Below are 19,965 nucleotides of genomic sequence, written 5' to 3' on the forward strand. Positions count from 1 at the left end.
ACCTTCCGAAGCACTAGATTTACCTACATGGTAAATATGGTTCAAATTGGTCCAGTCTCTGGGCCTTGCATAAAGAATGGACAACAGAAATTCATACATTATATATATATACATATATATATATATATATATAAAAATATATATATATACAGTTATATGAAAAAGTTTGGGCACCCCTATTAATCTTAAGCTTAATGTTTTATAAAAATTGTTGTTTTTGCAACAGCTATTTCAGTTTGATATATGTAATAACTGTTGGACACAGTAATGTTTCTGCCTTGAAATGAGGTTTATTGTACTAACAGAAAATGTGCAATCTGCATTCAAACAAAATTTGACAGGTGCATAAGTATGGGCACCTCACCAGAAAAGTGACAATAATATTTAGTAGATCCTCCTTTTGCAAAAATAACAGCCTCTAGTCGCTTCCTGTAGCTTTTAATGATTTCCTGGATCCTAGATGAAGGTATTTTTGACCATTCCTCTTTACAAAACAATTCCAGTTCAGTTAAGTTTGATGGTCGCCGAGCATGGACAGCCCTCTTCAAATGATCCCACAGATGTTCAATGATATTCAGGTCTGGGGACTGGGATGGCCATTCCAGAACATTGTAATTGCTCCTCTGCATGAATGCCTGAGTAGATTTGGAGCGGTGTTTTGGATCATTGTCTTGCTGAAAGATCCATCCCCTGCGTAACTTCAACTTTGTCACTGATTCTTGAACATTATTGTCAAGAATCTGCTGATACTGAGTGGAATCCATGAGTCCCTCAACTTTAACAAGATTCCCGGTGCCGGCATTGGACACACAGCCCCAAAGCATGATGGAACCTCCACCAAATTTTACTGTGGGTAGCAAGTGTTTTTCTTGGAATGCTGTGTTTTTTTGCTGCCATGCATAACGCCTTTTTGTATGACCAAACAACTCAATCTTGGTTTCATCAGTCCACATGACCATCTTCCAAAAAGAAATTGGCTTCTCCAAATGTGCTTTTGCATACCTCAGCCGACTCTGTTTGTGGCGTGCTTGCAGAAACGGCTTCTTTCGCATCACTCTCCCATACAGCTTCTCCTTGTGCAAAGTGCGTTGTATAGTTGACCGATGCACAGTGACACCATCTGCAGCAAGTTGATGCTGCAGCTCTCTGGAGGTGGTCTGAGGATTGTCCTTGACTGATCTCACCATTCTTCTCTGCCTTTCTGATGTTTTTCTTGGCCTGCCACTTCTGGCCTTAACAAGAACTGTCCCTGTGTTCTTCCATTTCCTTACTATGTTCCTCACAGTGGAAACTGACAGGTTAAATCTCTGAGACAGCTTTTTGTATCCTTCCCCTGAACAACTATGTTGAATAATCTTTGTTTTCAGATCATTTGACAGTTGTTTTGAGGAGCCCATGATGCCACTCTTCAGAGGAGATTCAAACAGGAGAACAACTTGCAAGTGGCCACTTTAAGTAGCTTTTCTCATGATTGCATACACCTGGCTATGAAGTTCGAAGCTCAATGAGGTTACAAAACCAAAAAAAGTGCTTTAGTAAGTCAGTAAAAAGTAAATAGGACTATTTAAAACAAGAAAATGATAAGGGTGCCCATACTTATGCACCTGTCAAATTTTGTTTGAATGCAGATTGCACATTTTCTGTTAGTACAATAAACCTCATTTCAAGGCAGAAACATTACTGTGTCCAACAGTTATTACATATAACAAACTGAAATAGCTGTTGCAAAAACACCAATTTTTATAAAACATTAAGCTTAAGATTAATAGGGGTGCCCAAACTTTTCATATAACTGTATATATATATACACAGTGGTGGCCAAAAGTATTGGCACCGCTGCAATTCTGTCAGATAATACTCAGTTTCTTCCTGAAAATGATTGCAATCACAAATTCTTTGGTATTATTATCTTCATTTAATTTGTCTTCAATGAAAAAACACAAAAAGAATTGTCCTAAAGCCAAATTGGATATAATTCCACACCAAACCTAAAAAAGGGGGTGGACAAAAGTATTGGCACTGTTTGAAAAATCATGTGATGCTTCTCTAATTCGTGTAATTAACAGCACCTGTAACTTACCTGTGGCACCTAACAGGTGTTGGCAATAACTAAATCACACTTGCAGCCAGTTAACATGGATTAAAGTTGACTCAACCTCTGTCCTGTGTCTTTGTGTGTACCACATTGAGCATGGAGAAAAGAAAGAAGACATAAGAACTGTCTGAGGACTTGAGAAACCAAATTGTGAGGAAGCATGAGCAATCTCAAGGCTACAAGTCCATCTCCAAAGACCTGAATGTTCCTCTGTCTTCCGTGCGCAGTGTCATCAAGAAGTTTAAAGCCCATGGCACTGTGGCTAACCTCCCTAGATGTGGACGGAAAAGAAAAATTGACGAGAGATTTCAACGCAAGATTGTGCGGATGGTGGCTAAAGAACCTCGACTAACATCCAAACAAGTTCAAGCTGCCCTGCAGTCCGAGGATACAACAGTGTCAACCCATACTATCCGTCGGCGTCTGAATGAAAAGGGACTGTATGGTAGGATACCCAGGAAGACCCCACTTCTTACCCCGAGACATAAAAAAGCCAGGCTGGAGTTTGCCAAAACTTACCTGAGAAAGCCTAAACGTTTTGGAAGAATGTTCTCTGGTCAGATGTGACAAAAGTAGAGCTTTTTAGGAAAAAGCATCAACATAGAGTGTACAGGAAAAAAAAAGAGGCATTCAAAGAAAAGAACACGGTCCCTACAGTCAAACATGACGGAGGTTCCCTGATGTTTTGGGGTTTCTTTGCTGCCTCTGGCACTGGACTGCTTGACCGTGTGCATGGCATTATGAAGTCTTAAGACTACCAATAAATTTTGCAGCATAATGTAGGGCCCAGTGTGAGAAAGCTGGGTCTCCCTCAGAGGTCATGGGTCTTCCAGCAGGACAATGACCCAAAACACACTTCCAAAAGCACTATAAAATGGTTTGAGAGAAAGCACTGGAGACTTCTAAGGTGGCCAGCAATGAGTCCAGACCTGAATCCCATAGAACACCTGTGGAGAGATCTCAAAATGGCAGTTTGGAGAAGGCACCCTTCAAATATCAGGGACCTGGAGCAGTTTGCCAAAGAAGAATGGTCTACAATTCCAGCAGAGCATTGTAAGAAACTCATTGATGGTTACCGGAAGCGGTTGTTTGCAGTTATTTTGGCTAAAGGTTGTGCAACCAAGTATTAGGCTGAGGGTGCCAATACTTTTGTCTGGCCCATTTTTGGAGTTTTGTGTGAAATGATCAATGATTTGATTTTTGCTTCATTCTCTTTTGTGTTTTTTCCTTGCAAGCAAATTAAATGAAGATAATAAGACCAAAGAATTTGTGATTGCAATCATTTTCAGGAAGAAACTGAGTATTATCTGACAGAATTGCAGGGGTGCCAATACTTTTGGCCACCACTGTGTATATATATATATATATATATATATATATATATATATATATATATATATATATACATACATACATACAGTACAGACCAAAAGTTTGGACACACCTTCTCATTTAAACATTTTTCTGTATTTTCATGACTATGAAAATTGTACATTCACACTGAAGGCATCAAAACTATGAATTAACACATGTGGAATTATATACTTAACAAAAAAGTGTGAAACAACTGAAAATATGTCTTATATTCTAGGTTCTTCAAAGTAGCCACCTTTTGCTTTGATGACTGCTTTGCACACTCTTGCCATTCTCTTGATGAGCTTCAAGAGGTAGTCACCGGAAATGGTTTTCACTTCACAGGTGTGCCCTGTCAGGTTTAATAAGTGGGATTTCTTGCCTTATAAATGGGGTTGGGACCATCAGTTGTGTTGTGCAGAAGTCTGGTGGATACACAGCTGATAGTCCTACTGAATAGACTGTTAGAATTTGTATTATGGCAAGATAAAAGCAGCTAAGTAAAGAAAAATGAGTGGTCATCATTACTTTAAGAAATGAAGGTCAGTCAGTCTGAAAAATTGGGAAAACTTTGAAAGTGTCCCCAAGTGCAGTTGCAAAAACCATCGAGCGCTACAAAGAAACTGGCTCACCTGAGGACCGCCCCAGGAAAGGAAGACCAAGAGTCACCTCTGCTTCTGAGGATAAGTTTATCCGAGTCACCAGCCTCAGAAATCGCAGGTTAACAGCAGCTCAGATTAGAGACCAGGTCAATGCCACACAGAGTTCTAGCAGCAGACACATCTCTTCAACAACTGTTAAGAGGAGACTTTGTGCAGCAGGCCTTCATGCTAGGAAACCACTGCGAAGGACAGGCAACAAGCAGAAGAGACTTGTTTGGGCTAAAGAACACAAGGAATGGACATTAGACCAGTCGAAATCTGTGCTTTGGTCTGATGAGTGCAAATTTGAGATCTTTGGTTCCAACCACCGTGTCTTTGTGCGACACAGAAAAGGTGAACGGATGGACTCTACATGCCTGGTTCCCACCGTGAAGCATGGAGGAGGAGGTGTGATGGTGTGGGGGTGCTTTGCTGGTGACACTGTTGGGGATTTATTCAAAATTGAAGGCATACTGAACCAGCATGGCTACCACAGCATCTTGCAGCGGCATGCTATTCCATCCGGTTTGCGTTTAGTTGGCCCATCATTTATTTTTCAACAGGACAATGACCCCAAACACACCTCCAGGCTGTGTAAGGGCTATTTGACCAAGAAGGAGAGTGATGGGGTGCTATGCCAGATGACATGGCCTCCACAGTCACCTGACCTGAACCCAATCGAGAGGGTTTGGGGTGAGCTGGACCGCAGAGTGAAGGCAAAAGGGCCAACAAGTGCTAAGCATCTCTGGGAACTACTTCAAGATTGTTGGAAGACCATTTCCGGTGACTACTTATTGAAGCTCATCAAGAGAATGCCAAGAGTGTGCAAAGCAGTCATCAAAGCAAAAGGTGGCTACTTTGAAGAACCTAGAATATAAGACATATTTTCAGTTGTTTCACACTTTTTTGTTAAGTATATAATTCCACATGTGTTAATTCATAGTTTTGATGCCTTCAGTGTGAATGTACAATTTTCATAGTCATGAAAATACAGAAAAATCTTTAAATGAGAAGGTGTGTCCAAACTTTTAGTCTGTACTGTATATACACACACACACACATATATATATGTATATATATATACATTCATATATATATATTATCTTTATTATAAGTGGATTTTTACTGGAAAATTGGTGTTATTGTTTTGACTTTAAACTTTCTTTTTAGAAACTTTTTTATTTTTGCGATGAGACTTTACTATGTGATACATAGACTCTGTACTGTAACAAGCCATACACCGGTGTTATGTGATCACACTTGACAAAGTGTGCAAACACCATCATAATTGCTTCATGATATATACCTGCCATGCTAAAGGCCATAACAATAAAACGGGAACTCCTCTGCTGCCCATGCAAGTAATTTCCATGATTTAGAGAATCCATATAACGTAAAATAAAAAAAAATACAATTTAATAAACCCCGACTTCACAGTTCTATAATCACAGTTATAGGATATCACTGAGTCTCGTGTACTAGTATTGAAGAATATATCATATCAACAACAAAAAAAATATCAGCCCTGAAATATTTATGAGCACAAAGCAGCTTTGTTTGCTGACAGAATCTGTGTGAGAAGAAATTGCAGATATGTGAAGAATTTTTCATGATAAAAGAACTGAACTTGAAGAGCATACAAAAGAGATTCTGCTAAAAGGCAGCAGTTTTCTTGCAGCTGTGAATATTGTTCTTTTAATTTTCTTAAATAAATAATAAAAGGTACAGAACCAGAGAATTCATGTACAGTCCGGTCACATTATTATTCTTTATGGCATTTAGTGAACTTATATTAATATTGGTAATGCTGACATATAATATAACCAATAAGTGCATGCTGCATAATAGATGTTTCCCATGGGTATAGCCAGGGATGTGCATAAATGTTCATATTAAAAAATGATGCAAGTTCAATGGGATCTGAATATCAGCATCTTTAGTAAGCCCTCTGTCGCACCTCATCGCAGTTCTGCCCAGTTGTCCTGGCTAGCACACACTTCAGCGGAAGCTTTGTAGAGGGTGAACCAAAACTTTAAAGGAAACCTATCACCAGATTTTTCCCATATAACCTACGGCCACCACCTTAGCTTTCTAAAATGCTGTATATATGACTCCAATTCGCCCAACACCTTTTATTATACTCACCGGCGGTCCGATTCGATGGGCGTTGCTGACCTTCATCCTGGGCCTCCTCTCTTCTTGTGATGCCGCCCTCCTTCTCTGCTTTGTGTGGATGTTGCGACCTACGTTATCCACACAATGTTCACCTTCGCACTCCTGTGCAGGCGCACTTCTCTCTATCCTGCTGAGGGCAGAGCAAAGTACTGTTCTGCGCATGCGCGGGGAAAGGCCAAAGAGCTCCGGGACATGCGCATTACAATACTTTCCTCTGCCCTCGGCAGGGTAGAGAGAGGAACAATGTGTGGATAATGAAGGATGGAGGCGGGACGAAGACCAGCCATGCCCATCGGAACGCCCTGTGAATATAATAAAACATTTTTTTTTATCTTATAGGGCAAATTGGAGTCATATATACAGCATTTTAAAATGCTGTCACATGGGGCTGAAGGGTGATGGCCATAGGTTATATGGGAAAAGCCTGGTGACATGTTCCCTTTAAGATATTTACACATACTATAATTTGGGTAGAAAAAATCCTTTGCAGGTTTTGTGGTAAAATCTGCATGTCTGAACAGGGAATAGTTGCAGATTTCTTCTTATGCATTGCAAAAAAATTGAAATCTGCACCAAATATTTACACGCCGCAGATTAAAAATATACATCCATAGGTAAAGGGTCAGCTGATTTTTTTCACCAGTGTGTGGATGCGATACATTGACCTCTCATCCATTTTGCTGCTACTGTGAAACACTGTGGATTCTCCACAAATCTAGATGGAAAACCTACAGTGTATCGTCCATGTGTGAACATACCCTTACAGTTCCTTAGGACTGTTCAAATTGTATCTCTTATCTATTTAGGTTGTGATCTGGAAGAATGGTTAATACTGCATCTAGTCATGTTCACACCCTACATGTTCTACAACTCAAAACAAAACCCAGAAGTCAAATATGTTTCCAATATAATCACTGATATACAGTATACACGGACTGTTATAAGGGGTTGGCAAATCCGTGGTCTGAGCTCCCTGAGAAACATAAAAAAGGAAGGAAAAAAAACTTTACTACTCTCGATAAACAGGGACATAATTATTAAATCTTCATTGCCCCAGGCCATCAAGAACCTTTATCATGAATTCTTTCACCATCTGCCCTATGTAATATGACAATATATGTAATAAGACAATATGTTTGAAAAGGATAGGTCAAATGTTAGAGAATAATTGTTTGGCAGCACACCCTGCTGGGTTGGGAGGAAGCCCAGAATGGGTGCTGGTGTATTGCCTTTCGACATTGACAGTATACGCACCAGCAAAGATGCACAAACAAACAAGACAAGAACCCCTTCACCCCCGGGCCATTTTCCGTTTTTTTCTTCCCTTCTTCCAAGAGCCATAACTTCTTTATATTTCCGTCAATATCGCCGTATGATGGCTTTTTTTTTGCGGGACAAGTTGTTCTATTGAATTGCACCTTTTATTTTACCATACAATGTACTGGAAAACAGGAAAAAAATTCCAAGTGCGGTGAAATTGCAAAAAAAATTAAATTCCACAATAGTTTTTTGGGTTTATTATTTACCATGTTCACTATATGGTAAAACTGACCTGGCAATATGATTCTCCAGGTTAGTACGAGTACGCAGATACCAAACGTGCATAGTTTTTTTTTATATTTAAGTCGTGAAAAAAAAATTCGGAAATTTGTATGAAAAAAAAAATTTGCTTTGGTCGACATTTTCTGAGACTCGTAACGTTCTCATTTTTCGGGATATGTGGCTGTGTGAGGGCTCATTTTTTTGGTGCCCTGAGCTGACATTTTTACTGATACCATTTTGTGGTAGATATGTTTTGATCGCCTCTTATTGCATTTTATTTCAGTGTTGCAGCAGCCAAAAAAACACAATTCTGGCGTTTTGATCCTTTTTTCATTACAGTGTTTACAGATTGGATTCATTTATTTTATATTTTAATAGATCAGACATTTCTGAATGCAGCGATACCAAATATGTGTATTTTTTTTTAAGTTTTTTATTTTCAAGTGGGCAAAATGATGGTGATTTGAACTTATTTTTTTTACAATTTTTTTTCATATTTTTTATTTTTTTCTACTTTTAATTTTATTTATTAGTCCTGTTAGGAGACTTGAAGCTGTTATCATCTGTGATATACATACCAGTGCTTCACCACTGCTATGTATAGCAGAAATCATGATCTCCTATGAATACTGGCCTTGAATTGGCATTCACTGGAGTATCATAATGACAGGTATAGGGGTCATCATTAGACCCCTGGCTGTCATGACAACCCATCAGCGCCCTGCGATCACATGCCAGGGGCGCCCATGGGCGGGATGAATGACATGCTTCTGGCTGGCGCGTGTTAAATCCCGCTGTCAGAGATTGACAGTGGGATTTAACTGGCTAACAGCCACTGGCGGAGCACATGATGGCTAACTAAATCAGCCATCATGTGTCGGGAAAGAAGTGGGCTCAGCTTGTGAGCACGCATCAAAGTCAGGGACACGACATATGACGTAAATATGAGTCGTATGTCGTAAAAATATATATATTTTTTAATTCTCTTAGGCTTTGTATGGTGATATTGTGTTGTAATTTCCATTATTATTTGCCATTGTTTAGAAGCATTCAGGTATAAACAAAACAAAAATCAAATAGATTAGCCAGATACAAATATTAAGAAACTAAGTATGATTATTCTTCTAGTATTTGTTGTTGCCACAGTACGTTATTAGAACTTCCATCTGGTTCATGTAGCAATATACACTCCTCAATATAGAAATTAAAAGACAAGGAAAGTAAAGCAGAATTATGGAAATCAAAGGATGGATAGACATGTTAATGATGTGCAAATTCTGAAAAAATGGAAGCAACATTTTCAAAATATCTTGATTTATTCAGTATCAACTATGAGTGCCATGCAGAGAAATACATGCACTTGGTATGCTATCAATGAGGTATCAATGGCTATCTGAGAAATGCTCTGCGACGCTGAATGCAATTGGGCTGTTAGGCTCACCTAGTGAAGAGGATCCACTATGCCTAAGGTCTAAGTGGGCACACGGACCCCGGGAGTTGGTGTAGCAGGCAGGAAGGCATGTTGTGAGGGAGGAGTTGGAACACTGGAGACCACAGGAGGCCAGGTGCAGAGAGAATGCAGGAAAGTTCGAAGCAATAAAGGAGGTATGCAGGGTCACAAGGCGGATGCAGACCAGGAGCTGATAGACAACAGCCACAAGACTAGGAGTCTCAATACCAAGACACAGCTGTGTGTCTTATTGGGACTTAAATAGGCCTAAGGAGATTACGTCAGGGAGGCATGCCGGGTCACTTGTAAAACCTGAAGTGGAGCATAGCAAAGGGCAGCGGCCATGGGGGAAGGTGGTGTAGCCCTGCTGACCCTAGGCAGGTGCGTAACATAAGCAAACAAATCATCAAAAACCAGTGGTATGGCCATTTCTCCAAAGTGGCCCAGGAGACTTTTTGAACATGACGACAAGTTGCGTGTTGTTTATACGAATATGAGCAGCCTGCATGGCGTAAAGGAGCTAACATGACCTGCAGCGTCTCCACACTTATCTTTCATCAAACACATCTGGGATGTCATTGGTTGGTAATTGCATAGGAAGCTGCCAGCAGCAGACCTTGATGATTTGCCCAAGTGCAATCAGTGAGGTAGAACATTGCTCAGACATCCATTAATAACCTCACTGATAGCAGCCAAGGTATGTGTGTGCTTCTGCGCGTGCGGCTCATACTCATTACTGAATAAAGTTTCTTTTACCATCCGCATATCATTAGCATGTCTATCTATCCTGTGATTTGCATAATACCACAACCTACTTGTTGAGGAGTGTATATATGTCAGGTGTATGAGTAACCAATTACAATAAAAAGATGATAATGATCATCATTTTGATTGAAACACAACTGAAAAAGCTGATTATGAGGCTTAAAACTGGGTGAGGAACATTCAAACTCTGTTACAAAAGGTGAGTTTGTGGAAGACGGTTTCATGTAACAGGTCATACACCATGGCAAGACTAGGCACAGCAGCATAAGGCTGCGTGCCCACTATGCGTTTTTCAAGCGTTTTTTTGCCGCGGAATTTCCGCAGCTAAAACGCTTAAAAAGTGCTTGGTAATACGTGCCCCATGGTCCCCAATGATAATCCGCATGTGCTGTGCACATGCTGCGGAAATTTCCGCTGCGGATTATCATTGCGGAAAAATCCGCAGCATGTCCATTAATTTTGCGGACACGCAGCGTAATTCCCGCCATTGACTTGCATTGAATTGCATAATATCCGCATGTGCACTACATGTGCACATGTGGATATTAATCAATTTAATGTGCGGATGGTACCCGGGTCTGGAGGAGAGGAGACTCTCCTCCAGACCCGGGTACCATAGTACCTGTTAAAAAAGAATTTAAAATAAAAAATAAAGATTATACTTACCTTCCGATGTCCTCCCAGGGTTTTCTCCCCTCCGTCTGGTCTGCTGTATGGGTCGCGGTGTTGTGAAGGACCTGCCATGACGTCATTGAGTCATGTGACCTGTCACATGACTCAATGACATCACCGCAGGTCCTTCACACCACTGCAAGCCGCCCAAGACACCGGACGCAGCAGAGAAAACACCGGAAGGACATCGGAAGGTAAGTATAATCTTTATTTTTTACCATTCTTATTCTTTTTTTTTAACTAACTTGGTCACACTACTATAAATCCATGCCGGTTGCATGGATTTATATAGTGTGAACAAGTTGTCCAGCACTTTTCCAAGTGATGCTAAAATCCCTTGGAAAGCGCTTGATAACCCGCATGCAGAAATGCATGCACAGACGCTTGACAAACGCTTCTACCTGGCGGGAAAAACGCATGTAAAAACCGCATGCGTTTTTCCTGCGAGGGAGAAGCGGAAAAAATATGCAGCATTTCTGCATCGTGGGCACATAGCCTAACACAAATAGTTAGATTACATCAGCAAAGATTCTCCCAGACAAAGATCTCAAAGCAAACTAGGGTTTCAAGATGTGCTTTTCAAGCTCTTTTGAAGACGCACCAAGAAATCTGCAACTGTCAGGGCCATAGATGCAGTGTTCAGCCAAGGAAACTTACTGCAGCAGATGAAAGTTTAAGAAAAAAAAGGTCCAGCTTCCAAATATAATAGGAGATAAAATTGTGATTTTATTGTTAATCCATTAAAAAGATATACACATTGCAAAATTAAAATAAATGAAGGGGAAGACCTCCATGAAACCTGTGCATTTCAAGCACCAGTCTCGTCCTGGTAAATACATCATGATTGCCTTTGAAATCAGATATTCAGCAGTGCCATCAACTTAGAACTGGTAGCAACCAGTTAGATCCAGATTCACCCATAAACTGTTGAGAAAAGTCTGACCAGAAGTGGCTGGCCTTCATGGAAGACCAAAAATCGTATCTTTGACATGGAATAAAAAGCCAAGTTCTTTTTTTCCCATTCATTTACCTGTCAAAGCTAAATATATCACACACACAAAGACATTTTATTTGAAATGAAATGCACTATAAATTGTACCTTTTCGAATGAACGCCAAGCGTTCAACATTTTTTTCTTTTTGGCCTGAAAAAAGTAACATTGCTTTCACACAATTATCAGTTGTTAAAAATGCTGATATTGTATTGCAATGTAGCATTTCCAGGGACACTGATGGTGGACAGCCAAATATATACAAATCTGTCTATGTAACCTTGGTGCTTTACAGCTCCCACATAGTCACTGACTGCACATTACCACAATGTGGCCCAATATACAGGAAAAGAGGTACTGTGCTATTCAGGTGATGAATGTATCAGGCACACCACTTCTACATATATTTGACAACCATATACAGAGAACAACAGATCTCAAGCTTGGGAACTTCAGATATAATTATAGTATTTATTTCCTCACAAAGACCTTTTCTGGTCACATTCAATTTGTGACATTTTAGACATAGCTCATACTAGTAATACGTGTTTATGAACAATTTAAGAAAATGGTCGACTGGTACAATCCAGCATATAGTCTTTCAGATCGACAAGTTTGTAATATATACATACCTTTGTATAAAGACGATGTTATATTTTTGTCACAGCTCAGTTTCGGGACTCAATTTGGTGACCTCCTGCCTCACGGATGGTTTCCCTCTCAGCTGAGCCACAGCCTTTTCATTCTCTATCCAACTGCTGATAGTTCTCTTTGCTTTCCTTTGTTTGCTTATATTCAGGTGTTTCTCATTTCATGTGGTTCTGCCCTATCATTTCTTGGGAGGAGCTATTTATACTCACCTTGCACCTGCTTTCTTTGCTGGCTATACTTCAAGGTTGATGGTGTTTGGAGTTCCAGATCCTTAGCTAGAGATTATCTTGTTTAAGTAATCTCAGTTGCTCACCTGTGATCTGTTTGTGAGTTATCCTCCCCAGCACACTATTCTTTCTTCCACGTCTGGGAGGTTTTCACTTAGTCCGTTTATTTTTTGGTTGTTTTTTTTCCCCTGTCCATCCTGTGTGCACATGTTTAGTTTCTTACCCTGGGTCCTGGTGTCTCCTTGCATGTTCTCCTTTCCCTTTGTAGGATTTGTGTGCGGCCTCCTCTCAGGTTCCTCAGGAGTTACGAGAAACCCCTCTACGGCCTTTTAGAGAGCCTGGTCCGAGCAGGTGTTTTTCAGTTGTGCAGCTAGGGACTTTTCTAGTCTGCACAGGAACCAGTTGGGTGTAAGTGCAGCATCTCCCTTTATTAGTCATTTCCATCATCCGCTATTAAGTGTGAGAACACGTTCATAACAGTTTTAAACCAAGTTCATAAATGCTTGTTTAGCTCCATACACATGAAGCAATCATCCGCACCGATCGTTATTAATGCAATCATTCACTCAGTTTCTTTAATATTGGCGGTACATCCCTGTTTACACAAGGATGTGCTGCTGACGTACGTTGATTATAATGATCTCGTAACAGAAGGGATCAAACGATGAGCAGAAATATTTACAAGGAACAATAGTCAGGATTTATCATTCGTCTGCGAGGTCACAAACCCATTTAAATCATGCTATTTTTTTCAATCTTATACAGCCCCTTTGAACTAAAGTGTAAAGGTTTTTCATCTTTTTCTATTAGGTGTACAATGGACATTGAGTAAAATCGTCAGATAGTGTTTTCTAATAAAACGCATTCTATAAATGACAATTACAAGGGTCTCCGGTCTTCTGATAAAAGTCTGCAGTCACTTATGCTCACTACACATGCTGTCCAGATTCTCCAGTGTTGCCAGCAGTCATGTGACCGCAAGCATGCGATTTGCATGCTTCCAGTCACATTCCGACTAGATGTGCTCGGCCTCGCTCAACTGATTTGCAACACTGGAGAATCCTGACATGTGTGCGGTGTGCACGCTGTAAGGATTCAGAAGTCTACAGTCACATAGAGTGACTATCAGACGACCAGACAACCCCTTGAAGGTGACGTCATAAAAGGACTGAAAATGACCATGGTCCTACATGGACCATTTCTTTGGATTTTAGATGCAGATTCATCTGATCTTCCATGTGTGGTGTCAATTGACAGATTTGCAAGTTATTGTGCAGAAACCTTGTCTAACCAATGATTCAACATAACAAGGAGATTTAAAACAAAGACCATACAAATTAGATTAACGATGGCATACAAGTTCAGCTGAAAGATAAGATACTACCATACTCATCTGGGGATTGTGTTATCTCCTGCTGGAAGAAAGAATTGGGAATGTTGAAATCAGCAGGTTCCGACTGACTAAAGGCCCCGTCACACTAAGCGATATCGCTAGCGAGATCGCTGCTGTGTCACGGTTTTGGTGACTCACCAGCGACCTCACCAGCGATGTCGCTATGTGTGACACTTTGCAACGATCAGGCCCCTGCTGTGAGGTCGCTGATCGTTGCAAAGTGTCCTGGACCATTTTTTGGTCGTTGGCCTCCCGCTGGCCAGCACACATCGCTGTGTGTGACCAGCGGGACCAACGATCTGGCTGGTAACCATGGTAAATATCGGGTTACTAGGGGCACGCGCGTACTTAGTAACCCGCTGTTTACCATAGATACCACTCTGCTAAGGTGAACGGTAACCTCCAGCGCACCGTAGCAGAGTGGTATCCATGGTAAACAGCGGGTTACTAGGGGCACACGCGCACTTAGTAACCCGATATTTACCATAGTTACCAGCCTGCTCCTGCTTAAGCAGCAGGCTGGGAACGGGAGCAGGACATCGTGGAACGATTCTTTCCACGATATCGCTGCTCCCCTCATCGCTGGTGAGCCTGCCTGTTTGACAGCTCACCAGCGATGTATTAGCGATGCAGCAACGATCCCTGACAGGTCGTATCGTTGTTGGGATCGCTGCTGCATCGCTTAGTGTGACGGGGCCTTTAGACTTGCAAGCAGCTGTCGGACATGAAAACCCATGCTGTGAGGTCGCTGATCGTTGCAAAGTGTCCTGGACCATTTTTTGGTCGTTGGCCTCCCGCTGGCCAGCACACATCGCTGTGTGTGACCAGCGGGACCAACGATCTGGCTGGTAACTATGGTAAACATCGGGTTACTAGGGGCACGCGCGCACTTAGTAACCCGCTGTTTACCATGGATACCACTCTGCTACGGTGCACGGAGGCTCCCGCGCACCGTAGCAGAGTGGTATCCATGGTAAACAGCGGGTTACTAGGGGCACACGCGCACTTAGTAACCCGATGTTTACCATAGTTACCAGCCTGCTCCTGCTTGCAGCAGGCTGGTAACGGGAGCAGGACATCGTGGAACGATTCTTTCCACGATATCGCTGCTCCCCTGATCGCTGGTGAGCCTGCCTGTTTGACAGCTCACCAGCGATGTATTAGCGATGCAGCAACGATCCCTGACAGGTCGTATCGTTGTCGGGATCGCTGCTGCATCGCTTAGTGTGACGGGGCCTTAAAGCCCCCCTACCCATACACCTTAGATGGCTGTTCGCCGAATGGTGGTTTGATTGTTCATCTGGCAGCTATCTCACTGGGATATCACATACAAAGGAGCGCTCGCTCAGCAGAGCACTCTATGACAGAGCTACTGACATACATGTTTTATCAAAGTGAGAACAAAAGGATCAGACATGCCTGGTCCTTAACTCCCTCCGACAATTGTCTGTCAGGAGACTCATACACATTAGACTGTCTGAAGCTCCATTAGAACATCTGACATAGGAGGTTTTTCTATGGGTAAAAATATTGGACACATTTTTCTGATCAGGTTTAAGACAAAAGTCTTCAAAGTTTGGTTCTTCTGCTTTATCCGTGACATCTTCTTCATGTTGAAAATGGTATCTGAGGAAGGGAGGATCTTATAGATCAGGAGGAGCTGAATAGATAAATATACATTTTTCTGGGAAAAGTTTCAGTAAGACTTGCTTTCTATTCATTGAAAACCCTGGTGTTTCTATGGACATGACTACTGATCAGACCTATTCAGTAATTAAACAGTCTACCCCTGTATGACTGTGCATGCAGAGATAGCTGTGAAAAGCTGTATAGTAAGGCCTACTGAACTCATATGCATACAAACACTAGAGATTTCAATTAATAAAATACAAGCCATTCTAATTATTTTCCAACAAGCCTATACATCACTCAGCTCAGTTTCTCATTCTCTATAACATGCTATCCACAAATTGTACAGCACATCCAACAGTGTCATATCTTCATGCAACAGTTTGAAGGCCGGCCATGGGTTTGGAGAACACTGCTGCATGACCGTCTGTAATGACACAACCGTTTCCCCATGTATATAAAGTAATTTACAAATGTTTTAGGCAGGCGTGGAAACATGCTGCAAAGTAAGCATGCTTTCAACAATAGACGTGTTCATAGTTTATTTGTATCTATTAACAAAATGCTAAGTGAATGAACAAAAACAGAAATCTAAAGCAAATCAATATTTGGTGTGATCGCCCTTTGCCTTCAAGATGGCATCAATTCTTCTAGGTAAATTTGCAAGCAGTTTTTGAAGGAGCTCAGCAGGGAGGGTTTTTCAAACATTTTGGAGAACCAGAGATCTTCTGTGGATGTTGCTTGTGCAAATCCTTCTGTCTATTCACATAATTCACCACAGACTGGATGATGTTGAGATCAGGGCTCTGTGTGGGTCATATCATCACTTTGAGGAGTTTTCATTCTTCTTTCAGCTGAAGATAATTCTTAATGATGTTGGTTGTATGTTTGGAGTCGTTGTTCTACTGTAGAATACAACTTGTTACAACTAAATATTTCACATTTTGACTCATCAGTCCAGAGCACCTGCTGCCATTTTTCTTCACCTCAGTTACTATGTTTTCATGCGTAGTTGAGTTGCTTGGTCTCGTTTCCATGTCAAAGATATGTTTTTGGCTGCAGTTCTTCTATGAAGACCACTGCTAGCCAGACTTCTCTGAACAATATATGGTTATAGCTGGGTCCAACTGGATGCTGCTAGTTCTGAGCTGATGGCACTGCTTGACAACTTCCGATTACAAAGGGAAGTGAGCACGTTCAGTATTTGTAAGCCCAGGAGTGGGTGGAAAATGCAGAACTGGTGACGTGTGTCTATTACACTTGTCCTATGATTGTTCCACTCCTGGGTTTGGCTTACAAATACTGATGTAAAATACTGAGCAAATACTGAACGTGTTAACGTGGCCATAGATTGTAACTGGCTTTATACGAACCATTACTCTTTATTTTAGCACGTTGACTTTATGAGCACCATATATTTTCATAAATCGATGAGCGGATCGATTTGTGGGACTCCAATTTAGAGTCCAGGTCAGTGGCACCTGGCAGCTAGATGGGAGGCCCACAAATCTCTTACCTTTTGGTGCACGGATGATGTTGCACCAGCCCTGACAAATCAAATGCCACACCAGAGATGCCAGAAGATAAGAGATTTGTGGTCCTCCTATCTGGCTGCCAGGTGCCACAGACTTGACCGCTGGACCGGAGTCCTGTGAATCAATCAGCTCATCTCTAATGTAAATCCACGGATACATCTCCCCATATGAACGTTAAACGAGATTTCAAAATCTGACTCGCACAAGGCTAAAATTCTCATTTGAACTGGCCTATACGTATGACTCCTCAATGATTGTCATGTGAAAAGGCTATGTGAAAATAGGTCAGAGCTCAACAAAGGCAACAAACGTTTTCCTGCAAGTGAATCTAGTCTGTACCTGTCCTTCAGTTTTAAATACATGAGAGGACTGGAAATTTGCAACACAATCCCACAAGTGAGTCAGCTTTTCTTTGTTCCTGGTGGTAATTTCATGAATGAATACAAGAACCTCCTGTTTTTGTTTTGCATATATAATAATGAAAAGAACCTGGGACGAAAAGGCAAATTTCTACTCACTTGCGTGGACATAAGGGAACAGCTTATGTATGAGGTGATACCAAACATGTTATTTTTTTTATAAAGTTCCGGGAAAGGTCGAGCAATTTGAATTCTTATACTCAGAAAGCATCAATGCTGTATGGCACAGGCGCAGCTTCTGAGCCAGATGCATATATGCAGTATGAACAGGGCCGAGTGGACCTGCCTGGCTCAGTGGGCCCTGGCACTTGCTTATGTTCACAGCAGGGCTGTGGAGTCGGAGTTAAGAGTCGTGGAGTCGGAATAATGCATAGTGTATTGCATATTTACAATTTATTAAAGTTTTTTTGTGTTCTAAAGTTGTATTCCAATAAATATATTTTATGTTCTATCTAAATAGCTTGATTATGGTATCATAATGGTGATTACCTGATGTTACCATTTTACTACAGTCAATTTATCACTTAAACATGAGCCATGTATGAGGGAGTCGGAGTCAGGGAAATTGAGGAGTCGGAGTAGGACGTCTGGCTTACCGACTCCACAGGCCTGGTTCACAGGCTACTGGCGCTGACATTATTTTGGCTACCTTCATGCAGTTATAATCTGTTAGGCCGTTTGCACATGTTCAACATTCTGTGTGCATGTATGGGCTATGATTTCCAAACCGACCCTGGGTTAAGAGACCTGCGGCCTGACCGGAAATCGGACCATGAAACTCGGATGTGTGAAAACGGCTTTAGGAAACAGTTCAATTTCTCTGCAGTGCCCCAACATAAAAAAATGAAGCAATAGGCTGACAAGGGCTTGCATGGCTTTCCAAAGTGATAAGACACTATTTACAATACCTTTTTGCTATGTGGTGACCGCTCCTTTATTCACATCTGTTTCCCTTTTTGTTTGCATAGTCTCTAGGAAAATGAACTTGTATGATGTAAAATACAGAAGTGTGGCAGGATGTCATTGATTCTGTGCTTTTACAACGCCCAGGCTTTCAGAAACAAGAGAGCAAATAGTAATGGGAGGATACTTATGTGCAAAAGTGGCAAAAAGCAAACAGGGGTGTATACAGGATCCGATGGCAGCAACCACTACTGGGTCATTACACTGACACGGGGGCAATAAAATATTTAGAATGTTCATTAAATATGAAGAAATAGTGAAATTGAAATTTTTTTTTAGTATGTGTTGATACAATGTCGAGATACAATGTATTATACTGTATATTGTGTGTAAGTGGTGATACTGAACTGATGATTTTATCATCTCTCTCTATTCATATATGGTGTGCACATAGTATAGGGATCATAGCACGGGTGCAATATGGCCATCTGAATTAGGCCTTAAAGTAATATGATCAGTTTATGGTTGGTGGGTGCCAATGATAAGAAAGAAGGGGTTGCAATGCTGGGGGAACTGCAGGTGAATGGGGCCAGGTGCAGCTCAGCGCACAGTCGGTGTCCAGAAGAGCCATTGTGCAGAGAAAACTTAGAAGGTGATGCAGTGCTAATTCACCCTCAGGATTGATGGGAGGATGAGTGTGGAAAGAAACCAGAGAAAAGCCATGCAAACACGGGGAGAACATACAAACTCTTTCAAATGCTGTCCTTGGTGGGATTTGAACCCAAAACTCCAGCACTGCAAAGCAACCACTGAGCCACCGTGCTGCTGCCCAATGTGTAAGTCTACTTTACGGGAAACCTATAACTGGACATAACTTTCCTAGGGAAAACAGCTGATCGCATAGGGCTACAGAAGCTAGCTTCTTTTCAAAAATTGTTTACTATTATATTTAATATATCTTGGGACCAGGAAGAAGCCCTGGCTTGGTGTGAATTGGCTGTTGTATGAATTTAGGAGTATGCCATTCACTACCACGTGGTTTCTTTTATCTATTTGGAAATAAAGTCTCTGAATTTTATGCACAGGTGAGTACTGCAATTTCTTCTCCTCTTCAATGCTATTATATTTATGACATCCCTAGGATAGGTAATCCGTATCTGATTGGTGGGGGTGCAACACCCACACAGATTAGCTGTTACCAGCTCCAAACATACATAAACAGTATACAGCTCTGTACATTGTTTCGTTGCCATTCCCAGGCACTGTAGATTCATTTATTTATTTTACTCACTTATATAGTGCCATTAATTCCACAGCGCTTTACAGACATTATTGGCACTGTACCCATTGGGGCTCACAATCCAAATTCCCTATCAGTTTGTCTTTTGGAGTGTGGGAGGAAACCGGAGAACCTGGAGGAAACCCACACAAACACGGGGAGAACTCCTTGCAGATGTTGTCCTTGGTGGGATTCGAACCCAGGACCCCAGCGCTGCAAGGCTGAGTGCACTGAGCCACCGTGCT

The 19,965-nt window shown here is 41.4% G+C and overlaps 1 long non-coding RNA gene across 1 annotated transcript in view; it reads right to left on the reverse strand.

Annotated features, from left to right (window-relative positions):
• Window positions 1-18,597, reverse strand: part of LOC141257982 (uncharacterized) — an 82,126-nt gene extending 63,529 nt beyond the window's left edge. The window contains exon 1 of the long non-coding RNA XR_012318157.1: window positions 18,447-18,597. This is a non-coding gene — a long non-coding RNA (uncharacterized lncRNA). The remainder of the gene's footprint in view (window positions 1-18,446) is intronic.
• Between the last annotated feature and the right edge of the window lie 1,368 nt (window positions 18,598-19,965).

This window comes from Phyllobates terribilis, unplaced genomic scaffold, assembly GCF_046119375.1.
Source record: "Phyllobates terribilis strain yellow unplaced genomic scaffold, ASM4611937v1 Scaffold_3__8_contigs__length_932513732, whole genome shotgun sequence".
NCBI classification, from domain to species: Eukaryota; Metazoa; Chordata; class Amphibia; order Anura; family Dendrobatidae; genus Phyllobates; species Phyllobates terribilis.